General features: G+C 36.7%; 1 long non-coding RNA gene across 3 annotated transcripts in view; it reads right to left on the bottom strand.

Annotated features, from left to right (window-relative positions):
- The window catches only part of LOC122217825, a 149,146-nt gene extending 124,395 nt beyond the window's left edge, over positions 1 to 24,751 (bottom strand). For all 3 annotated transcript variants that reach the window (XR_006201696.1, XR_006201694.1, XR_006201695.1), the window contains exons 1-2: positions 24,637 to 24,751; positions 19,227 to 19,271 (exon numbers count right to left, since the gene is read on the bottom strand). This is a non-coding gene — a long non-coding RNA (uncharacterized LOC122217825). The remainder of the gene's footprint in view (positions 1 to 19,226; positions 19,272 to 24,636) is intronic.
- Between the last annotated feature and the right edge of the window lie 413 nt (positions 24,752 to 25,164).

Below are 25,164 nucleotides of genomic sequence, written 5' to 3'. Positions count from 1 at the left end.
TGAGGGTAATTTAATGGAAAAGTTTCAGAAGTCATGTTAGAGTACAGTATTTTTTGTAAGTAATAAAATGGAACTCTCAATACAGACATTACTAGCTAGGATCCAGGGAGTCTTGATAAAAGGTGTGTATCACCTAAGCCAAAAATACAGGATGGTCTGCATCTATACCAAAAGAGATTCCTAGATAATTCTTCCCCCCACCAAAAACCCAAAAAACAAAAAGACAAGATTCACAATGGAATTCTTTTCAATATCAAATTCAATGACATTTAAAAGACAGCTCAAGTTATAAACATATGATCCTGCCAGCTTTTCATAAATATGAACATTTTTATATCCCAGGATTGCAATCCAGTTTACAGTCAGTGGTGACAATTCAGAGACCTAAATTTGTTCTAGAGACTCAAGCTTTGCCTTCACTCTTGCTTCTAAGTTGTACGCAGTTGTCAAAAACAAAATTAGAGAAAAAAGTTGAGCCCACAGTTTCTGTAACTCCTGAGTTGAGATGAAGATAAGGTAAACTTTAAAAATAGTTGACTATAGGGTGCCTGGCTGGTTCAATTGGTCAGGTGTATGACTCTTGACCTTGGAGTCATGAGTTCAAGCCCCACATTTGTCATGAAGCCTACTTTAGAAAAAGAAAATAATTGACTATATTCGTACAGCACAAAAGAAAAAGAAAAAATTATCAAGGGATTACATCAAAATAAAAGGCTTTTGCACAGTAAAAGAAACCATTAACAAAACAAAAAGGCAACCAACTGAATGGGAGAGGATATTTGCAAGTGATGTATGCAACAAGGGGTTAATATCCAAAATATATAAGCAAGTTAAATAACTCAACACCAAAAAAGAAAAAAAAAAAATTCAATTAAGAAATGGGCAAAAGACCTGAATAGACATTTTTCCAAAGAAGACATACAGATGACCAACATGTTCAATGTCACTCAATATCAGGGAAATGCAAATAAAAACCACAATGAGATATCACCTTATACCTGTTAGAATGGCTAAAATAAAAAAGACAAGAAATAACAAGTTTTGGTGAGGATATGGAGAAAAAGGAACTTTCATGTACTGTTGGTGGAAATGTAAATTGGTGCAGCCACTGTGGAAAACAGAACGGAAGCTCCTCAAAAGTTTAAAATAGAAACACCATATGATCCAGCAATTCTATTACTGGATATTTTCCCAAAGAAAACAAAACCACTAATTTAAAAAGATATATGTGCCCCTATATTTATTGCAGCATTATTTATAATAGCCAAGATACGGAGGCAACTTAAGTGTCCATCAATCACAAATGGATAAGGAAGATATGGTGTATACACACACACACACACACACACACACAGAGGAATGTTTTACTTTAAAAAAAAATGAGATTGTGCCATTTGAGACTACATGGATGGACCCATAGGGTATTACACTAAGTGAAATAAGTCATACTGAGAAAGAGAACACCAGGACCTGATTAGGTCATGGTTTCACTCATTAGTCAAAACAAAACAAAGCAGAATCAGATCTAGAAATACAGAGAACAAACTAATGATTGACAGAGGGGAGGGGATGGAGGTGGGCAAAGTGGGTGAAGGGCAGTGGGATACACAGGCTTCCAGTTATGGAATGAATAAGTCAGGGGAATAAAAGGCACTGCATAAGGAATATAGTCAATGATGCTGTAATAGCAATGTAACAGTATAGACAGTAGCTATATTTGTAGTGAACACAGCATAATGTATAAACATGTTGATTCACTATGTTGTACACCTGAAAATAAGGTAACATTGTGTGTCAACTATACTCAAATAAGATGAAAGAGAGAAAGAAAGAAAGAAAGAAAGAAAGAAAGAAAGAAAGAAAGAGGGGGGAGGGAGGGAGGGAGGGAGGAAGGAAGGAAGGAAGGAAGGAAGGAAGGAAAGGAAAAAGTCAGAAAAACTTATCAAAGTTCATCTGCTACAGAAACTTCTTAAAAGTTCTTACTGAAAAGAAAAATAGTTAAAACAAGTTTCTCTATATTACACCAACTGTAGATTATCTTCCTGTCACCTTAGAATCGATTTAGAGATAAATTTATGTAGTGCACATCTGTGTGTCACTATTCATGCATGACTACAAAATAAGTTTGCTGCTTTATGACACTTCTTGAACCACTAGTAAATAATTAGGTGGCCACAAGAGTTAGAAAACAAAAGCAATCCAAAAATAGAGGGTGGAGGCAGCTGAAATTTTATAAGTTGCTCAAAAGACTATCTTGGGTTGATGCAAGAGGAAAATCTGACATCATTTTCTTAAAAAAAAAATAATAAAAGGAAACAGAGCATGCAACTTCAGAGCTCAACTTGTGCCTAATCTCTTTGTGTGGGATTTTTTCATTCCAACATGTACCTCCCAGGATAAGCACGGCCGCAATCCCTAAATCATGGTCATCTTCTGAGGATAACATCTAATAAACATAGCCTTTCTTAACATGTGGGTCAGGGCAAAACACAGTGCGTATCTCCCATCCTGCAAATCCAAAATGTTTATGCAGATAATATCTAGTGAAAATGAACACTAATGACTACTTTGCTGGGGAGGGGGTGGGAAGGATGTAGATGTAACAAAAGAACACGTGACTTAGGGAATATGGAAGCAGTAAAGAGACTCTCATAACTGCTTATGAATTGTATGGACATTATGTGTGGTTTGTTTCATTTTTTACTGGGTGGTAGGCACCACCTCCTTTGCTCACTAACATTACCTCCCTGAGGAAGTTCGGACACCTGGTTCTCACAGCATCAGCATTTGAGCCCACCACATTGACAAGTTCCTGTTATAGCAACATCAGAAATTATCTTTGTGGCAAATATGGCATGTGAAGGCCACCTCAGATTTCTCTTCCTATTCCATTCTACATTCTTTGGGTGACAAAACCTCCTATAAGCTGACAGTTGCATGCACAGTAGACAATGTTGTCTTTGAAAAAGGGTATTTAAATATCTAAGACATCAATCTTTTGTAGGCTCCCTTACCTCCTTTTTATCTTTTTATATACATTTCAACGCAATTTCACAGCCATAAAGACGGCAGACATTATTACTATTATGTTCTACCTTGGAGAAAAGACAAAGATCTGATAGAAACCTCCATTCCCAGCAACTAGGTGTTTATAGCAGCCATTCCGTATTATTCTGGAAATCCTCTCCATGTGGTATGTATTTGAAGCTGTAAGGTGCAAGCGCTGGAGAAAACCCAGGTCTTTTCTCAGTGAAATGACCTGTTATTCTGTCAAAAGAAAGGAGGTGTTTCTCTGAGACCACCATTACACCTGCTATGCTTTACTGAAATTCAAACCTCCCACATCCCCAGACCCCCACCTCTCAACTACTCACATCTGGGAGCTGGCTAGCAAAACCACAGTTGGGTAGGGTATGGGGGGAAGGGTTAAAATATGGTTCCTGGATAAGTAACTCTTGCAAATGTCTATGGTATTATGTATATAACTAAACTTGGGTCTAACTATATGGTGAAAGTATCCAAACATTTGTGTTTTAATTGACACATGCCAAAAAAAAAAAATTAAAAAAGATATTTGGCAAGGAATTTTGTTTTTGACATTAGTGAAATGCAGCCTAACAGTGTTCTTACTGTAGTCCTGCCCGAAAGTGATCACTTTTCTGTACTTTTCCTATGACAAATTTATTTTCCCTATATGCTTTTGTTGGCTAGCACCTCTGGCATGACTTGACTGACAATGAGCCAGAAGATCTGAGTTTGGGGAAAATGCACAGCTCTCAAGCCTTGGCACATGGTAGATAAGTGCAGAGCAAACACTACACATTCAAGCAAAGCCCTGTGTGTTGGCCTCATCAGCTCACCAAAGGACACCACAGACATCAGACAAAAATGACATAGCCTACAAACCTGGGGACAAAAATTCAGTAAAAAAAAAAAAAAAAGCTTTTCAATGTTAAAACAAACAATTGCTAAAGCTTCCATTAGCCACATTAGCTAAGCACTTATTCATATGTTATATAGGTTTTATTTAGTTCATATAATCGTTGTCCTAAACAAGAGTTGAGAAGGTCCCCCTCTGATGATTTATCTTTCCTCTATAAAGTAAGAGGGGAGTCTATTAGCTCAGAGTGAGGATGGAAGTGGCAAGTGTTGAAAGAAATTATCCTAAGCCATGGACTATGAAAGTATTTTAACATCAAATTCTTCAAAGAAGAACGTATTTGTAATCTGCAGTAGCAATCTGATTGGAGTTATTAGCATTTGAAATTGATCTTTTAATCTAATACTCTAGCATTTAATCACAAACAGTGCACAAAAGATTCAGGTGATACCAAGGTACGCTAGCATATACCTAGAAAAGAGACCCAAAGATTTCTAGCTCAATTGACAAAAGTGTGGAAGGGCGTGCGTGCGCACACACACACACACACACGCAAAATGACTGTTTGGTTTTTCATTCTTAATCTAACAACAAGCTGTCTTCATCAGAATATGAGCAGTTTCATTCAATAGGTGAATGGGTCTGATATCCAGCATGTGATTAACCCTATCACTAAACCAGTAAGGCAACAATTTGCAAATATTTTTTGGGCCACAGTTGTCTGAGAATTGCTAAACACTAAAAGGTTTTCCCAGAAAAACATACATACACACCAAATTATACACAAAATTTCAGAGGGTTCACAGACCACCGTAAAACCTATTGCATCAATTAGCTTTGAATGACTGCATTAACAAACCAACCCAAATGTAGTAGTGTTAAACAACACTTATTTACCTGAAAATTCCTTGAGTCAACAGTTTGGGCTGGATTCAGCTGAGCATTTCTGTCTTGTCTGGGTGCCCCCCTACCTCATTAGTGAACCATAGGTCAATTATGGGTGTTCATGCTTCTGGGTGCTGGCTCCTAGAGGCTGGGGCACTTTGACTCAGTTCCATGTGGTCTATCTCCTTAAGCAACTTGCCTAGACTTATCCTCATTGTGGAGACAGGTGTCTGAGAGATACAGCTGAAATGCTTATTTGGCTTAAGGCCAAATCTCATAACGGGTGCTACACCTCATTCTTTGGACTACAGCAAATCACAAGGCCAGCCCAGATTCAGTGGGCTGGAAATAAACTATATTGCAAAGGGTATTATTATAGGGAGGGATGGAGAATTGGGGCCATTTTTTCCATCAATTTACCATACCTGTCATGACCCTAGGTTAATAGTTTTATGCAATGAAATGAAATAATAGGGGTTAAAAGAAAAACCAGGAGCTATCTTTTACCATGGCATATAACTGCAGAAATCAGTAACTGCTTGACATTCCAGAAAGAGTCCTCATGTCAAGTCCAGAGCCAAAAGAATATCTTTTTCCTAGTGGCAAACAAGAAATCTCCAATGCTTTTCTTTTCTGAAAAATAATATGTTAGGAAATAAATTTGCTCCACATAGCTTAAAGTTCTCACTTTGCTATTGGAACAGGACGTCATGAATTGCACATATATTTAGTGGGTTGAATGTCAGCAATACTGATGGACCAGCTGAGGAAAATGACACTGAATATTCTAAATGTCTGTGTCAGTGTTCATGTCCAATTCTATTAAGTAGCAGGGGCTCCAAGTCTTAGCTTGGGGAACTTTATAGTAAATAGTACTAACATTACCCACTAAACCAGAATCCTAGAAAACACTATTTCCATAAAGCACTGAAAACTTCAAGATGACAAAAATTCCAAACAGGAAATACTGAACTCATAATGTGTGTGTGATGATGGATCCAGTAGTTTCTGTGACATCATCAAAAATCAGCTATCAAGGAGCACCTGAGTTGCTTAGTCGGTTAAGTGTCCGTCTCTTGATTTCAGTTCAGGTCTTGATTTTGTGGTTCGAGAGTTCAAGCCCTGCATCATGTTTCATGTTAACAGTGCAGATCCTGCTTGGGATTCTCTCCCTCTCTACCTCTCTCTGCCTCTCCCCCACTCATGCTTTCTCTCTCTCTCTCTTTCTCTCAAAACAAATAAACTTAAAAAAAATCAGCTATCAATAGGTTTGAGTATGGTTATATTTTTCTTCCCCCTAGAAAGAGAAGTAATAATAATAATAATTGGCTGTAAGAAATTCAGCAAATACTTGACAATAGTTGACTGAATTTAGCAAAATATAAGTCCTTTACTCAGGTGCATTTGGTTTAAATCAAGTTTGATTTTGCCATTACCAAAGGCTATATGTCTAGGCAGAAGAGGTCTTCTTTGATACATTAATACTTTAATTATTCTTACATTTTTCCCCTTACATTACAAAAGAATAGGTGAAATGATTGAATCCACTGGGATGAATCTTCCATCTCATCCCAAATTCCTCTCTATAATTCTGTATTGGTTTCCTGTTGCCATGATAACAAATTACTGCAAATGTGGTAGCTTAAAATGATATAGATTCATTATCTTACAGTTCTGGAGGTCAAATGTCTCATATAGGTCTCACTGGGTTAAAATCAAGGTGCCAATAGGCTGCATTCCTTTCTGAAGGCTCTAAGTGAGACTCTGTGTTTTGCCTTTTTGAGCTTCTACAGGCTGCCTGCATTCCTTGGCTCGTGACCTCTTTCCATCTCCAAAGCCAGCAGTGGCTGGTGGGGTCCTCTTTTTATCACAATACTTTGACACTGATTCTTCCTCTACCTCCCACTTTCACTTTTAAGGACCCCTGTGATTACATCAGACTCTCCCAAATCCAGGATAATCTCCCTATTTTAAGGTCACCTGATTAAGAACCTTAAATCTGTCTTCTATCTTAATTCCTCTTTGTCATGTAACATCACATATTCACAGGTTCTCAAAATTAGGACATGTACATCTTTGGGGGCCCATAACTCTGCCTATCACAAAATCTAGGCCATCCCACTTCTTTTCTCAGGCTACCCTCGATACTGATGCCTAATGATATGAACTAATTCTTCCCAAGAAAGACTTTGCAGCACAAACTTATGATAACAAAGAGAATTTCTTTACATTTTTAAAATTTATTTTGTAATGTTCATTTATTTTTTACAGTGAGAGACAGAGCACAAGCGGGGCGGGGGTTGGGGGGCAGATAGAGAGAGGAGACACAGAATCTGAGGCAGGCTCCAGGCTTTGAGCTGCCAGCACAGAGCCTGACATGGGGCTCGAACCCACGAACTGTGAGATTATGACCTGAGCCAAAGTCAGATGCTCAACTGACTGAGCCACCCAGGCACCCCAACAGGAATTTCTTTAGATGGCAAACTATGTCTTCCCAGTGCAAATTCTAGAAATATCTACCATGTCATCATTGAAATGGAAAAGAATACATCACAGTTTTTCAACTATAAGAAGGATCATTTGAAAGAATATTTTATATATTATTGATAAACAACACTCAGAGTCAATTCAATGCACCAAGTTTGCTTATTGATAGGTCCCTTAAGTTACTACAAGTCTACTCTTTGTTTTTACCCCTTTTTTTTATCTGCAAAGTGTATGATAGTAATTGCTTCTTATTTTGAGGTAGTGATCAATGTCTTGGTTTAGTTTTTTCAAATTACTAAATAAAGATGAACAAGAATTAGTCTTTGCTTTTGACTTATAAAAATGGACACAAAAATGATCTATCCCTCTGGAAACAGACATGAGAATTGTTTGTCTTGTGTAATTCTTCATCCTCTTTAGAGCACAGTGGATATGGTCTAGTCTAGTATATAACTATATATAAGATAGAGTAAGATGAAGACAGGAGTTCTAAAGTAACAAAAAAAAAAAAAAAAAAAAAAAAAGGAAGAATAAATTAGAAAAGAAAAGAGACCTAGGAAGAAAGGAGACTGGAGCTATTACAAATAAATGAGAGGGAGCACTAATTTCCTTGGAATTTAAACAGTGGTTACATAGTGGCTGCCTTCTTTTTTCACTAGGTATGACTTAATTTGAAATATTGGTATAAAATAGCATAATGTGGTATTGAAAGCATAAGGAAATATGAGAATAAATTAATGCCAACTTGACAGTAAGGTCATTATGTGAGGCAATAGCTTTTTTTTTTTTTTTTTTGCTAATATTCCATTAGAAAAACTACCTATGTCTCCATTAAGAAATGTTCACTCAAAAAATGATGTGGCAATTTTTAGATATTCCCATTACCAGTATAAATCTGGAAGGAATAAACAAATAGTCATGAGCTGTGGACACATGTTGTATTTATATAAATCATGGGTGGTCTTCTAGTATATTCAATGTCTCCTACTTGATTTTGTCCTGATCATAGAGGAGAACTTTCCATCTAGACTGAACCATTTGAGTTTTCCCACTCATTCTTCTTTCATTCCACTCCTTTCACCTTAAACATCCTTCCCACTTTTCCCCAGAATAATTCCTACTCCACCTTTAATCCTGACTTTAGACATCACTTTGAGAAGCACTCTCTGGCATCACCTTTCCTAGATATTCCTGGGAATATGGTGTGCTCCTTTCATCACTACATTTGGCACATTCTAGTATAAAATACGTGTTCGTTTATCTTCCTTTACTCCCCAAATCAGTCTTCCTGCTACTGCAGGCAAAGTCCCTATTGTTTCCATCATTGTACTCTCAATGCCTGACACATAATGAATGAAAAGAAAGAAAGAAAGAAAGAAAGAAAGAAAGAAAGAAAGAAAGAAAGAAAGGAAGGAAGGAAGGTGTGGAAGGAATACGGGAGGAAAGATGCGTAATAATGCTTATTCACAGCCCAACCATAAAGGTTTTCTACACCTGTTAAGAGAAGTGCCACTTCCCACCATCCGTGATTTATAAAAAGGGCATTTATTGACAGACCTGGCCATTCTCAGCATACTCCATTTTCACAGAACAGCATCGACTATACAGTGCTCTGCTGTATATATTCAAGCATGATTCCACTCAATCACTATAAGCCACCAATGTGACTGTGTGAAAAAGAAACTTTGAGAGACTTAATATGCTTCTACCAAAGAGAGGTGTAACCTCTCCTGATTTTGTTAAGGCATTTTGATTGTTTACAAAACAAAGACATTTAGAAAAATAGGTTTTGAGTCATGTGTATATTAAACAAGTGAGTGATCCACATGGGAGTTACATTCAGAAGGCAACCACCAGTGATATATTATCAATTTGGAGAAATCTTCCAAGCTGTGTTTTATAGGTTTCAGCCCTACATTTCTTATCATTACTAATATTCAGAATAAAGGAATTAAAAATATGTAGTGGTTTGTGCTCTGTTAAAAATTAATTTAAATGACTCTGATGAAATGGGTGAATTTCCTACAAAATGAGATTAAAAATGAAGACACAAAAATGTGTAAATTTTAACACCAGAATAAAGTACATTTGACAGGTGAACCTTAAGTAGAAAAGAAGATAAGGTTGGAAGATAAGGGGCTAGATTTAACCATGAGTAGAATGGGTAACCTAATGTCCTAAGTCAGTCATTCTCAACCAGGGATGATTTTGTCCCACTGGACACATTTGGCAACAGCTGGAGACATGTTTCACCATCACAATGAAGGGTGCTACTAGCTCCTAGTGGATGGAAGCCAGGGATATAGTACACATCCTGTACACAACAAAAGTTCACCACAACCAAAAATTATCTGGCCCAATTTTCAATCCTGTTGAAGTTGAAAAACTAATAAATTTTAAAAATTATGTGATACAGGAAGGTATTAAAATAAATGATAATAGGCATTTAAAGTTTCCCCTCAACAATATTCTGTACCAAAACCTTATTAGAATATTGTATCCTATTTAGGGTATTACCCTTTATAAAATCTAGGTTGTGAATGATTAAAAATGGACTCTGCTAAAATTGTTCTGCTTATGTAAGGAACATTATGTTATTACTCTGTCTCCCACCTATTTAGAAGATGCGGAAATAGTGCATGCCTGTTTGGAAGTTGACTTCTGTGTCTTAGGTTAGCATCAAGAACAGCTAAGACTCCTGGATAGGAAATATGCTCACAAATATACTGTCTGATAAACAGGATAAAAAAGAAATGTGAATAAAATTTAAGCTGAATGTTTTGGAGAATTCAGTCAGTTCTCAATTGTGTGCTAAAAGAAAATATCTAAGAGTTAGAACACATAGAAAAATATAAAATACACCAAAAATATAAATACCACAGAACTCTAAATGAATGAGCCAAAAATCTTACATTACCAACATCAAACTATCCCAAAGGCTCAACATGTTTTAATAATATGCATTTTATAGCTAGAAATGTGGTAAAAAAAAAAAAATGAAGAATGAGGGATTCCAAATCAAAATAAACAAATCTTCAAGTCACTTTGGAGTAGACAACGGTTAGAAAAGGGATAAGGTGCTGGAAATGAAGTTAGAAGAGATCATTTTAAAAAGTGGGAAATGACAAGCAAGTTTTTGTGGTGAGAAGAGTTTATTTTCGTGAAGCCACACTGAACAAAATGACACAGTGGAACCATTTTGTGTGGTCCTGTTCATATTTCCATTGGATGGGCACTGTGCTGATTCCACCATATGCTTTGCAGCCAAATATGACAAAATGTGACTTTTAAGCAAAAATATGTATAAAATATTGTTTATTATTTAAATTTCAAAACAAGTATTACATTCAGAATAAGAACCACCTACTAGTTAAGCATTATAAAACACACCCTACATATGTATGGACATAGCTTTAGTCTAAACATTTGCTAAATGTTCTTTGATGAGTAGTTGAATTTATAATACTATTTAATTCATTAAACTGTTCAGTATGACAAATACACTAAATTTTACTTGGATAATATATCATCCAACAACTAAAAGGACATAGTTTGTATTATTGTAACATAATGTGATTTGGAAGTGGAGAAAAATGTGAGAAGTCTTCAGACAAGTCTTTTTACCTCCTAGCCAGTAGTTTCAACCTCTTGGCCAGCAACTCTTTTTCCCAGAAATACCAACACAAAATTAAGGATCTTTCTTAGAGTTTCCCTCCCAGACAGTAGGAAGAAGCAAGACTCTTTTGTGTTAACTCCCGAAGAATTAGGAATTAACCACACTGAGCATCTTTTTTTTAAATCAATGCCTTTCTCACTTCTGAAAATTTCTCTCCCATTTTCCCTTCATTTACAGGAATCACCAGTTCTTTCTGTCCCTCCCATCTCCTCTTCTACAACTTCTCAGAAAGCAAATAGTACATCTCCTCATTTTAAGTTTCAAATTAAAATCAGATTAATTTTGGGGTGCTTGGGTGGCTCAGATGGGTAAGTATCTGTCTCTTGATTTCAGCTCAGGTCATAATCTCATAGTTCGTGAGTTCAAGCTCTGCATTGGGCTCTGCACGGATAGTGCAGAGCCTGCTTGGGATTCTCTGTCTCTTTCTCTGCCCCTCCCTCACTTGCACTCTCTCTCTCCTTCAAAAATAAATAAATAAACTTTTAAAAAATCAGATTAATTTTATATTAAAATCTGTGTTTTTAAACCCCCTTTTTTCTCATCTTTTTTTTCATTTTTTAAATTTTTTTGCATTCTTGTTATGTTCTCAGCTTTCTTTCAGTTTACTACTCTTTCTTCAATTGTGCCTAACAACTGTTATGTCAGCATGACTATATTTTTCATTTCTAAAAGTTCTTTTCAGTTATTTTTAAAATTTACCTTTTCTTTATTACTAGGCACAACTGACAGAGAGCTAAGAACATAACAAGAATGAAGAAAATAAAAATTTATATATTGGAGTCTTAACCCCCAGGACCTCAGAATACATTCTCATTTGGAAACAGGTTCATTGCAGATGTAATTAGTTAAGTTAGGATTAAAGTCAGCTGGAGGAGGATGGGCCCCTAATCCAACATGACTGGGATCTTTATCAGAAGGGGAAGTTTGGACACAGACACGCACATGCAGGAGAACACCATGTGAAAATGAAGGCAGAGATTGGGGGGATATCCCATGCAGCAAGGAATACCAAAGGTTGTCAGCAAAACACCAAAAACTAGGTGAGAGGCATGAAACAGATTCTTCCTCACAGGCCTCAGAAGGAATGAACCCCGCTGACACCTTGATCTCACATTTCTAATCTCCAAAACAGTGAGATAATAAATTTTTGTTGTTTAAGCCACTCAGTCTGTTGTGCTTTGCTACAGGAGCCCCAGAAAACTAACACCAGGGGTCAGCTGACACCGGAGATACGGGGCTCCTTGGGGGAATCAGAGGGCCAGTGAGGAGCCTTACCAGCTAGGAGATAGGGTCTTAAGCCTGGGAAATGATGGAAACTCACGGATAAACCTTGTGCCACAGGAAGGTAAAACTGAGCTACCTGAGTAAGGCCAAGAATCTAGGAGGGCTTCTTTGTAAATAAAAAGAGACTAGAGAAATTCTACTTACTGAGCTAGAGAAATAAAAGTGTATCCCCCTAGAGCCTTGGGCAGAAAAAGAGTCTACATATAAGATCTTACCATCTATGAACAGAGGTCATTTTACTTCTTCCTTTCAAATTTGGATGCCTTTCATTTCTTTTTCTTGCTTAGTTGCTCTGCCTGGGACTTCTATTACTTTGTTGAATAGCAGTGGTAAAAGCAGGCATGCTGGCTTTGTTCCTGATCTTAGAAGAAAAATGGTTCAGCCTTTCACTACTGAGAATAATGTTCTCTGTGGGTTTTCATATATTGTTTTTATTATGTTGAGGTAGTTTCCTTCTGCTCCTAGTTTGCTGAGAGTTTTTATCATGAAACGTTATTGAATTTTGTCAAATGTTTCTTCTGCCTCAATTGAGATGTTCATACATTTTTCTCCCTTCATTCTGTCAATGTGGTATGTTACATTGGCTGATTTTCATATATTAAATCATCCTTAGATCATTGATGATTCATTCCAGGAATAAGTCCCACTTGGTCATGATGTATAATCCTTCTAATACACTGTTTGAATTCCGTTTTCTAGTATTTTGCTGACAATTTTTGCATCAATGTTCATTAGAGACATTTTTTTCATGTTGTGTTGTGTGTGTGTGTGTTTCCTGTAGTTTCTTTATTTGGCTTTTGTTTCTTTTATTTTACCTTTATCAGGCTAAAGTTGACCTTACAGAATGAGTTAGGAAATATTTCTTCCTCTTTAATATTTGGAAAAAGTTTGAGAAGAACTCGCGTTAATTCTTCTTTAAATATTTGGTAGAATTCACCAGAGAAACCACCAGGTCCATAGCTTTTCTTAGGAGATCTTTGATTACTGATTCAATTTCATTACTAGTTGCAGATTTATTCAGATTTTTCTAATTCTTCACTATTCAGTCTTGATAGTTTTGTGTTTCTAAGAATTTGTTCATCCCATCTAAATTATCCAGTTTGTTGGCATACATTCATAGTACGCTCATATCCTTTTAATTCTATAAAATCAGCAGTAATGTCCCTACTTTCATTTTTGATTTTAGTAATTTGAGTCTTCTCATTCTTATTTTCTTAGTCTTTTTAGCTAAAAATTTATCCATTTTGTTGATCATTTTGAGGAACAATTTTTGGTTTCGTTGATTTTTCTCTATTGCTTTTCTATTCTCTATTTCACTTATCTCTGCTCTAATTTTTGTTATGTCCTTTCTTCTACTAACTTTCAGTTTAGTCTGCTCTTTTTTCTAGTAAAGGTTGTTGATTTGAAATCTTCTCTGTTTTTTAGTGTAAGTATTTACAACCATAAATTCTCCCTTAGCACCGCTTTCACTGCATCGCATAAGTTTTGGCATATTGTCATTTTCATTTGTCTCTGTCTTGGTCTGCTTGGGATGCCATAACAAAATATCATAGATTGGGTGGCTTAAACAACAGCAATTTATTTTACTCACAGTTCTGGAGACTGGGAGTCAAAGATCAAAGTACCAGAAGAGTTGGTGTCTGGTAAGAACTCTGCCCTTGAGTTGTAGACTGCCACTGTCTCACTGTGTGCTTATGTAAACTCTTCTTGTGCATGTGGGGGAGGGGATGGTGGTGGCAGACAGAGCTCTCTGGTGTATCTTCTAACAAAGACACTAATCCTATTGGATCAGGGTCCCACCCTTATTACCTAATTGAACCTTAATTGCTTCCTTAAAGGTCCCATCGCCAAATTCGGCCACACTGGGGGTTAGGGCTTCAACATATGAATTTTGGGGAGACACAAACATTCAGTCCATAACATTCAGCTCCTGGCCCAGTTTATGCTTTCAACATTTTGCTTAGAAATCTCTTCAGCTAAATATCCAATTTCATTGTTTACAAGTTCTATCTTCCACAAAATACTAGAGCACAATTCAGCCAACTTCTTTGCCAGTTTGTAACAAGGATCACCTTTCTTCTAGTTTCCAATAACCTATTCTTCACTTCCGTCTGAGACTTCACCAGAGTGATCTTTAAAATCCATATTTCTACCAATATTCTATTCATGATTATTTAAGAAAATGGAGGTTTTCTCTCCAGCTCTCCTCTTTTCCTTAAGAGACCCCACTAGAATCACCATTGACATCCATTTTTCTACCAACAGCATCTTCATGGAAATCTAGGCTTTTTAAAGCACATATCTCTGGGGCACCTGGGTAGTTCAGTTGGTTAAGTGTCCAACTTTGGCTCAGGTCATGATCTCACAGTTCACCAGTTCAAGCCCCATGATAGGCTCTATGCCAACAGCTCAGAGCCTGGAGCCTGCTTCAGATTCTGAGCCTCCCTCTCTCTCTGCCCCCTCCTGCTTGTGCTCTATCTCTCTGTCTCTCTCTCTCTCTCTCTCTCTCTCTCAAAAACAAAACAAAACAATACAAAAGGCACATATCTCCAAAATCCTCCAACCTTCACCCATTACCCATTTCCAAATCTACTTCCACAACTTTAGGTATTTGTTACAATCAGCATGCCTACTTCATGGCACCAAATATATCCGCTCAGGCCATTATGACAAAATACCATACCGTGTGGCTCAAACAACAGAAATTTATTTTCTCACAGTTTTGGAGGCTAGAAACATCAAGGTCCAGCAGGGTTCAGTTTCCTAGTTTCAGTTTTCTTCTTGGCTTACAGATGGTTACCTTCTCAGTGTGTCTTCACATGATCATTCCTTGGTGAATGTGGGAGGAGAGAGAGACAGGGAGGCAGGGGGAGGCGGCACCTCTCTGTTGTTTTTTCTTATAAGGAGACTAATCCTGGTGGATTAGGGCCACACACTTTTTACCCCATTTAACCTTAATTACTTCCTTAGGGCTCCTCTATCTCCAAATAAACCCATACTGGGGGATAGGTTTTCGACCTGAATTTTAGGAGGACACAAACATTCAGTCTCTAACAGTCTCTAACTATTTTCTAACTCCCTTGTAATTTCTTCTTGACTCACTGGCTGTTTAATTTTCACAAATGTGGAATTTTCCACTTTTCCTTCTGTTATTGATTTCTAACATCATCATGTTGTTGTCAAAGAAGATACTTTGTGTGATACTTATATTTTAAAATCTGTTTTAAATTTAAAATTCATTACCTAACATATGTCTACCCCAGAGACCTTTCCATGTTCACTTAAGAATGTGTATTATGTGGTTGAGTATTATATATATATATATATACACACACACACACACACACACACACACACACACACACACACATATATATACATATATTAGATCTAATTGATTCATTATGTTGTTCAAGTCCTCTATTTCTTTATTTATCTTCTGTGCCGTTGTTCCATCCATTGTTGAGAGTTGAGTATTGAAGTCTCCAACTGTTACTGTAGAAATGTCTTTCTCTCTCCCTTCAATTTTGTCAATTTTTGCTTTATATATTTTGATAGTCTGTTATTGAATGCATAAATATTTACAATGGTTTTATCTTTATCGTATAAAATGTTTTATTAATATATAATGTCTCCCTTTGTCTCTTGTGACCTTTTTAAATTTAAAGTCTATTTTGTCTGATAATAATATAGCTAGCTACCTCTGCTCTCTTTTGGTTACATTTGCACAGAATAACTTTTTCTACCTTTTCACTTTCAACCAATTTGAGTATCTGGATCTAAAGTTAGTCTCTTATAGACAGCATATAGTTGGATCTGGTTTTTTTTTTTTTTTTTAAGTTTATGTACTTATTTTGAGAGAGAGAGAGAGAGAGAGAGAGAATCCCAAGCAGAGAATCCAATGCTCAGCGGGCTCATGGGATGAGGGCTCGATCCCATGACTGTGAGATCATGACCTGAGTTGAAATCAAGAGTCAGATGCTTAACTGACTGAGCTACTCAGGTGCCCCTGGATCTGTGTTTTAATCCAGTCTGCCAATATCTGTCTTTTGACTAGAGAGTCTAATAAGTAATTGTTGATAACTAGGTATTTACTTCTGTCACTTAGCTATTTATTTTCTATATGCTTTATAACTTTCTTATCCTTCATTTCCTGCATTTGATCTTTTGTATTTAGTTGATTTGGGGGAGTGAAATGTTTTAATTATCTTCTAATTTTCTTTTATGTATATCCTATAACAATTTTCCTTGTGGTTACCACGGAGATTACACTTAACATCATAAAGTTATAACACTGTAATTTGAATTTATATCAGATTAATTCCAAAAAGATACAAAAGTTCTGCTTTTTATAGTTCTATCCTCACCCCTTCGGTAAATGTCGCAAAATTATGTCTTTGTACATTATGTGTCCAAGAACTTAAATCAATAATTATTTTTAAAAATGCACTAGTCTCTTAAAATTATGTAGGAAACAAAATGTGTGGTTACAAGTAAAATTCTCAATAACACTAGCTTTTAGACCAATAAATTTTAAAAATGTATTGGTCTTTTAAGTCATGTGGAAAATAAAAAGTGGAGTTATACACTGTTGAAATCTTTATTTCTTCACACAGCTTCAAGTTATTATCTAACATCCTTTTATTTCAATCTTCAGGACTCCCTTTAATATTTCTTGCAGGGAAGATCTAGTGATAAAGAACTCCCTCAGATTTTGTTTATTTAGGAATGTATTAATTTCTCCCTCACTTCTGAGAAAAGTTTTGCTGGATATAAGATTGTTGGTTGACAGATTCTTTCTTTTAATACTTTGAATATATCAGCCCACTGCCTTCTGACTTCCAATGTTTCTGATGATAAATCTGCAAAAAATCTTACTGAGGATCTCTTGTGTGTAACCATTTGTTTTCCTCTTGCTGCATTCAATATTCTGTTTTACTTTTTGACAGTTTGATTATAACGTGTCTTAGTGTGTATCTCTTTGATCACCCTACTTGGAATTCATTGAGCTTCTTGGATGTTTGTCTTCATGTCTTCCATCAAATTTTTTGACGTTTTCAGCCATTATTTCTTCAAATGATCTCTCCTTCCCTTCCTTTCTCTCTTTTCTTTCTAGGACTCCCACAATGTGTAAGTTGGTCCACTAGATGGTGTCCCACAGGTTCCTTAGGCTCTCTTATTTTTTTTTTTCTGTTCTTCACACTCGATAATTTAAATTGTCCTATCTTCAAATTTGCTGAATCTTTCTTTTATGATTCAAATCTGCCTTTGAATGCCTCTAGTGAAATTTATACTTCACTTACTATACTTTGCAACTACAGAATTTCTTTTTGGCTTCTTTTTAAATTTTCTGTCTTTGGTAATATCCCATTTTGAACATACATTTTTTTTTCTGGACTTTTCCCACATCTTCCTTTAATTCTTTGAGCATCATTATGATAGTTATTTTGTCCAGTAGATCTGTCTTTTGGTCTTCCTCAAGAATAGTTTCTGTTTGTATATTTCTTTTCTTTTCTTTTCATCTTCTTCTTCTTCTTCTTCTTCTTCTTCTTCTTCTTTTGAAGTGCATAAAAGTCTTCTTTCCTTTGAATGGGCAATACTGCTTAGTTTCTTGGGTAAAGGTTTTTTTTCTGCTTAGTTTCTTTATATGCTTTGAGATATTTTTGTTGAAAATGGACATTTGAATCTAATAATGTGGTATCTCTCAAAATCAAATTCTTCTCCTTCAAGGGTTCGCTATTTTTTATTTTTGTTTTGATCCTTGTAGGCTATCTCTTTGCTGAGGATCAGCCTGAAATATAAACAAGGTCTTTGTAGGCCTTTTCTGAGCCTGTACCTTTCCCTTGGCATGTGAAATGACTTTCTAATTTCCTTTTATTATGCAGCTGCTTTTGAATGTCCTAGTCTTTAATGTGTGGCTCTCATAAGGGCAGAAAGATAAAAATTATGGTAATAAATGAAACAAAGTGCCAGCTCATCAAATCCTCTGGCATTCATTTGTGCCAGAGAGGGAAAGGCTTACAGCAATGGAGTGGGGGGTGGGGTGCAACCATGGGTGGCCACTTCTGTGTCTGCACTTACATGACTAGAAGCAGCAATCAGAACTCAATATCAGATATTCAATATTTAAAGGAGAGGGTCCTGGTGTGCCTGGGTGGTTCAATTAGTTGAGTGGCCGACTTCAGCTCAGGTCATGATCTAAAGTGGGTTTGAGCCCCACATCAGGCTCTCCACTGACAGCATGGAGCCTACTTCAGATTCTCTGTCTCCCTCTCTCTCTGCCCCTCCTCCGCTTGCACACACACATGTACACACACACACACACACACACGCATGCACACATTCTCTCTCTCTCTCTCTCAATAATACACATTAAAAATAAATAAACAAATGTTCACCCCGGCTCCTGCAAGTTGCATGTAAGCTGCTCAAAGATTATCTGCGTAGCTGCCTGCCTTGACCTGGAAGTGGAAGATAGGGGGGCTACCACTGTGCTAAGAGTTGAAATTGATTGAAATTAACTTCCAAGCCTTCGTTTAGAATCTGCAAGCCTTCAAGAGACTCCAGGGTTCCAAAATAGTTACAGAAGAGATTCTGCAGTGTGATTATTGTCTAGGTGAGAAGAAAGATTTCTGATGCTTCCTACTCCATCTTCCCAGAATCCTCCTCCCCAGCTAAATATTTTCAATAAATACAGAGTCTGCAAATATCAACATTGCTATGAATTGAAGTGTTTTCTTTCTTTTAAAGTAAAAAAAGAAAGAAAGAAAAAAAAAGAAAGTTAACATAACCACCTGTTTCTACTTGGAAGAAATTCTAGAGTGCAAATACATTTATAGAGAATACTGCCACATGACATCATAAAAAAACCATGGTCTGACATCACATGATTCCTATAACATACAAATATTATTCTTTTTTTAAAATATTATTCTTAATGATGCCAAGATTTTGTGACTCAAGATGTGGAGTTAAAGGAAAGAGAAATGAGATCCTTAAGTAAAAGAAACTTACATGCATGTGAAATCTGGACTCAGAGAGCTGAATTCATGCTGTATCCTGGAACACAAATGAAATGTAATATATTCATTCACTCCTTCCTTCCTTTCTTCATTCCTCTCTTTCTTCCTTCCTTTCTCCCTCCCTCCCTTTCTTCCCTCTCTTTCTTTCCTCTCTCCTTTTCTCCCTCCTTTCCTCCCTCCTTCCCTCTCTCCCTCTCTTCCTCCCTCTCTTCGTTCCTCCTTCCTTCCTTCTTTCCTTCCTTCCTTCCCTCCCTCCCTCCCTCCCTCCATCACTAAACAAAACTATTGTATACCATCATATCACAAGCACTGTCTTAGACACTGGATATAAAACAGTGAACAAAAAGACAAAGTCTCTTTCTCATGGAGTTTACATTCAGACAGACTAAAAATGGTAGATACAACAAATAAATTATGCATTATGTTCAAAGGTAGTAAATGCTATGGAGAAAATATAAAGTGGGAAAAGGGAATGAGGAGTGTCAGGGTAGGTAAAAGTGCTGCTATTTCTTCTGTAGTGTTTAGTGTTAGGGAAGCCCTCATTGTAGTAAATAATTTACAATATTTGAATCATAGTCAATTCAGTCAGTAGTTAAACCTTCCTTTAAATCAGTTAATATACAATACCCAAATTAGCCTAACTTTCTCCACCTGGAGAATCTTTTGATCTTTTTCCTTATTAAATTAAAATGTACCAAAATGCTGTGCTCGTTGCTTAGTGTGTCAGGCAGTTTGACATAAAAAAAAAAAAAAACCCTGAATAAATACCCCTCCACCCCTATCCCAGAGGTGTATGCAATTATTAGAGTGATTCTTTAAAGGACTTGTTAAAATGCCAAAATAGTGCCACAGAAAACATGTGAAATAAAGATTTAAGTTTTCTTTATGAAAAAAAAAAGTGTTTAACAAGGGTTTATGGGGTTTTATAAAAACACCTTAACACCTTACAGACCTAAGGGGGAAAAAGCTCTATTTAAGTATCATGCACCAATAGCAGACCACCCAATGCTGATGACTAGAAGCCTCAAACAGACCCATCCTTGGGAGCCTATGTGGAGACCCTAATTTTATGGTCATTTTAATTGTATTTGGGTTATTACCTCATGCCCCAGCAAACACCTACAGTATTTAATAAAAATGAGCACAGAACACTGTTCTAGTTAAAGTATGTACCCAAATCATAAACTAAGTATGCTTCACCATAAATTAACTGGGTGTTTAGTGTTTCTTCGCCTTTAAGTTATATTTATTTTTCTTATAACATGGTATGCTTCACTATATACCAAATCAACGTTAATTGACTTAGCATTTAGATGCACTCTTCTATCTCTGGCTCATACATCCACAAACACACCTGCCCTACATATTATAAAGTGATAAGTACAGTTAATCAACCCTTCAGATATTCAAGAGAATAACTATATTAGATCACTGGAACTGAAAAGCAAATAAATCTTGAAAAGAAAGGAAAAAGAAAACTCATTTTGTGTTTGTCTAGATTCTAGCTATAGTGCTACTAGTTATATCATAGTTGAGTCAGATATAAGGAGTTGTGGTCTTCCTCTGCAAAACAAAAGGAAATATCTTGAAAAACCACACTCCTTCATTTTGTATTTGTCTATGGTCTTAAAGATGGATTCTTAATTTTTTTGCTTCAGTGCTCTTCAGAAAAAAATTAACAGATGAGGACAACATATAGCATTTAGAATTGATGTTCTTTACTGTCATGACTGACTAGCTATTCTAGCACCATTCCCTTAATTACCAAATGTGTAGTTCCTTCTATTTCCTTACCTAGTCATTCCATAACCCATGAAATTTAGATCTGCACAACCCTCCCCCTACAACATCACACTAAGAGAGTTCTTGTTTTGTTTTTTAATTTTTTAAAATGTTTTTTTTTACTTATTTATTTTTGAAAGAGAGACAGAATGCTAGCTGGAGAGGGGTAGAGAGAGTGGGAGACACAGAATTGGAAGCAGGCTCCAGGCTCTGAGCCATCAGCACAGAGCCTAACATGGGGCTCAAACCTGTGAGCCATGAGATCATGACCTGGGCCAAAGTTGGAAGCTCAACTTACTGAGCCACCCAGGTGCACCAAAGGAATTCTTGTTTCAGTCTCCCCAAATATCCTAACTGCCAACATTGCTGGTCTTTTTTTAGTCTTCATTTGATTTGACTTCTCTGTAACTTCTACCTTATAGAGTACTTCCTCCATAAAACTCTCTCTGACTTGGGCTTCCACACCACCACCATCATGGTTTCCATCCTCCAGTCTTAGAAAACCTTCTCAGTCTCCTACACTGGCTTCTTTTTCTCTGAATATCTTTTAATTATAGATAATCCTATATCATCCTGTACATTATTCTCTTTGCACTCTGCAAACATTCCTTGAGTGATTCTATCAATCTATATGGTTACAATACAAATTGAATGTGTGACGTGCCATCCTCCAAGAAAAACAGATTCCTTCCCCCATGTTCCCAATTCTGAAAAGAGAGATATCACCTGCCAGATGTTGGTGCCAGAAACCTAGATGTCCTTCACCTTTCATGTAGGGTTACCAGATTTAGAAATTAAAAATACAGGGCCTTCAATTGAATCTTAATTTCAAGTAAACAATGAATAATTTTTCAGTGTTAATATTTCCCAAATACTGAAATTTAACTGAGCACGTTATATTTTATGTGGCAATCCTACCTCTACATCTAATCAAACATCAAGCTCTTAATCTCTTCAAGTCCTTTTATTTCCCATTGCCTCCCTCCTAGACCTAACCACCATTGTCTATTGCTTAGATCTCTAAAATAGCCTTCCAATCAGACTCCTTGAATGCTCCATGACCCCCTAAAATCCATTTCCTACACAGCAAACAGAGTGATCTCTTTTTTAAAGTTTATTTATTGTGTGTGAGAGAGAGAGAGAGAGAGAGAAGTAGGGGACAGAGGGAGGGAGAGGGAGAGGGAGAGGGAGAGAGAGAATCCCAAGTAGGCTCCAAGCTCAGTGCAGAGCCTGACATGGTGCTCAATTTCATGAACTGTGAGATCATGACCTGAACTGAAATCAAGAGTCAGACGCTTAACTGACTGAGCCATCCAGGCACCCCCAGAGTGATCTTTAAAAGCAAACAAACATGAATTACATTAGGACATTCATCCTCTTACTTCCCATCAACACATCTCTTACTATTATCACCTTAATGCTGGCTTCTGCTTACTTCTCCATCCTATATTTTCGTGATTCAATTTAGTTTACTATGTTGTTTTTTTTTTAATTTTTTTTTTAAACGTTTATTTATTTTTGGGACAGAGAGAGACAGAGCATGAACGGGGGAGGGGCAGAGAGAGAGGGATACACAGAATCGGAAGCAGGCTCCAGGCTCTGAGCCATCAGCCCAGAGCCCGACGCGGGGCTCGAACTCACGGACCGTGAGATCGTAACCTGAGCTGAAGTCGAATGCTTAACCGACTGAGACACCCAGGCGCCCCAGTTTACTATGTTTGACTACAATTATCTTATTTCAATTCTTCAAATTCCTTTTGGGTCTTTCTGCCTTCCCACATACTGTTTCCATTGCCCTGGACTTTATAGACCACTGATAACAGAATTTGTACTTTATTGAAGTGAAATTCACATAAAAGAAATTTAATCATCTTAAAGTGAACAATTCAGTGGAATTTAGTAAATTCACAATATTGTTCAACCTCCACTTCTATATTGTTGCAGAACATTTCCATCACTACAGAGTAAAACCTTTTAGTCGTTAAGCAGTTTCTCCCCATTCCCACCTCTCCTTATCTTCTGGCACCCATAAACTGCTTTTTGTCCCCATGGACTTGCATATTCTATATACTTCATATAAATGCAACCATATAATATGTAGTTCTTTGTGTCTGGCTTCTCTCATTTTAGCATAACATTTGGGGGATTTATACATGTTGTGGAATGTATCTGTTCCTCATCACTTTTTATGGCTGAATAATATTCCATTGTGCATATACACCACTATTTGTTTACCCTTTCATCTGTTGATGGACCTTTCGGCTGTCTCCAACTTTTGGTTATTGTGACTAGTGCTGTTAAAAACATGCTGGTACATGTATTTCTTTGAATACCTGTTTTCAGTTCTTTTGGAGTAAATCTAAGCATGAAATTGTGAGTCATATGGTAACTCTGTAGCTTAACTAAACTTTTTGAAGAACCACTAAACTGTTTTCCATAGCAGCTGAACCATTTTACATTCCATCAGCAATGTATGAGGGTTCAAATTTCTCCACATCCTCACCACTTGTTATTATCTGATATTTAGATATAACCATCCTAGTAGGTATGAGATGTATCTCATGTGGTTTTGATTTACATTTCTCAATGACTAATGGTTTTGAGTATAATACATATACACGGAGAGAGACAGAACATATAAAGCTTATTGCCTGTTTGTATATCTGCTTTGGAGAAATGTCTGTTCAATCGTTTGCCCATATTTTAACTGGGGTGTTTGTCTTGTTAATTTGTAAGAGTAGGTTATATATACTGGATGCTAAACCCTTGTCAGATACATGTTTGCAAGTATTTTCTCCCATTGTGTAGCTCTCTTTTCACTTTCTTGATATTGTGCTTTGATGCACAAAAGCTTTTGATTTTAATGAAATCTAATTTATTTTTTCTTTTATTGTTTATGCTTTTCGTGTTATATCTAAGAATTAATTGCCAAATTCATGGTCATGAATATTTGCTCCTACATTTATTTCTAAGAGTTTTATGGTTTTAGCTCCTTTATTCATATGGGCATTGATCCATTTGGGGTTAGTTTTTAATGTATGATGTGAGATAAAGGTCCAACTTGATTCTTTTCCATGTGGATATCCAGATGTCCAACACTATAACAGAATTTTCTCCTAGCCTCTTCCCCATCTCTTCCCACCTCCTTTTTCCAGTCCCTATATATCTTTCAGGGCTCAGCTTAAATGTTACTACCATCCTTGCATACCTGCTCCCTCCCTCTCAGAGTAGATGTCATTCTATTATTTAGATATTGAATAGATATTATTCTATTATCCCTACTATATGCCCACATTTCACCATGTGCTCAATTTCTGTCCTCCCTGCTACATTATGAACTCCAGAAGGTAACAACTATGTCTGTCTGATTCACCACTGTATCCCCATTGCCCAGTACAGTGTCTGCCATATATATTTGTTGAATTAATAAATATTTGTTACATCACCTATTCTCCACAATTTATCTCCAATCCAGGCCTCTTCTCAATCACACTTAAAGACCCTGTATTTAATGAATATAAAATCTTTCTCTTGTTTCCACGTCTGTCTAAAATGACCTATGTTCATTCTTTGCCCTTTCCTTTGAAACATGCTCAAACATCACTCCTGTAAAGACTTACCAGACTCCTATAGCTATTTATTCATTCCTTCATAGCACCTTGTACTTATTTCTATAATAGCATTTAATATATCATATTACAGTCAATTGCTATAGGTCTAGTCCCACACCAGGCCATTAAGTCTTCAGTGGGAGGAATGGGATGGAAACAACCATTGAAACAATGGAAACCATGGAAACAATTGGTGACTAATTTCTACTCTATGGGAAAGTTACATTATATCCAAAGAAGGCCACTTCAGCTGACAGGGGCCACCTCAAATGTGGGCCCAGCAATGCATGATGATGAAACTTTTCATTCTAGCCACAATGTCCCAATTAAAAGTTATCACTTCTTAGCCTTATATGTTGATGGGGTAGCCAGTGAAATGTCTGTAGAGTTGTCAGGTGACTTCTAGAAAGGGTTGAGTCACTTGGGACAGAGACTCCTTTTGCCCTTATTCCTTTCTACTTTTTTCCAGCCTGAAATGTGGACGTGATGGTTGGAACTCTAACAGACATATTGGACCATTATCTGAAGTTGTGACAT

Source organism: Panthera leo, chromosome B1 (genome assembly GCF_018350215.1).
Source record: "Panthera leo isolate Ple1 chromosome B1, P.leo_Ple1_pat1.1, whole genome shotgun sequence".
NCBI classification, from domain to species: Eukaryota; Metazoa; Chordata; class Mammalia; order Carnivora; family Felidae; genus Panthera; species Panthera leo.
The sequence above is the reverse complement of the archived record's forward strand: the minus strand, read 5'-3'. Positions and strand labels throughout refer to the sequence as shown.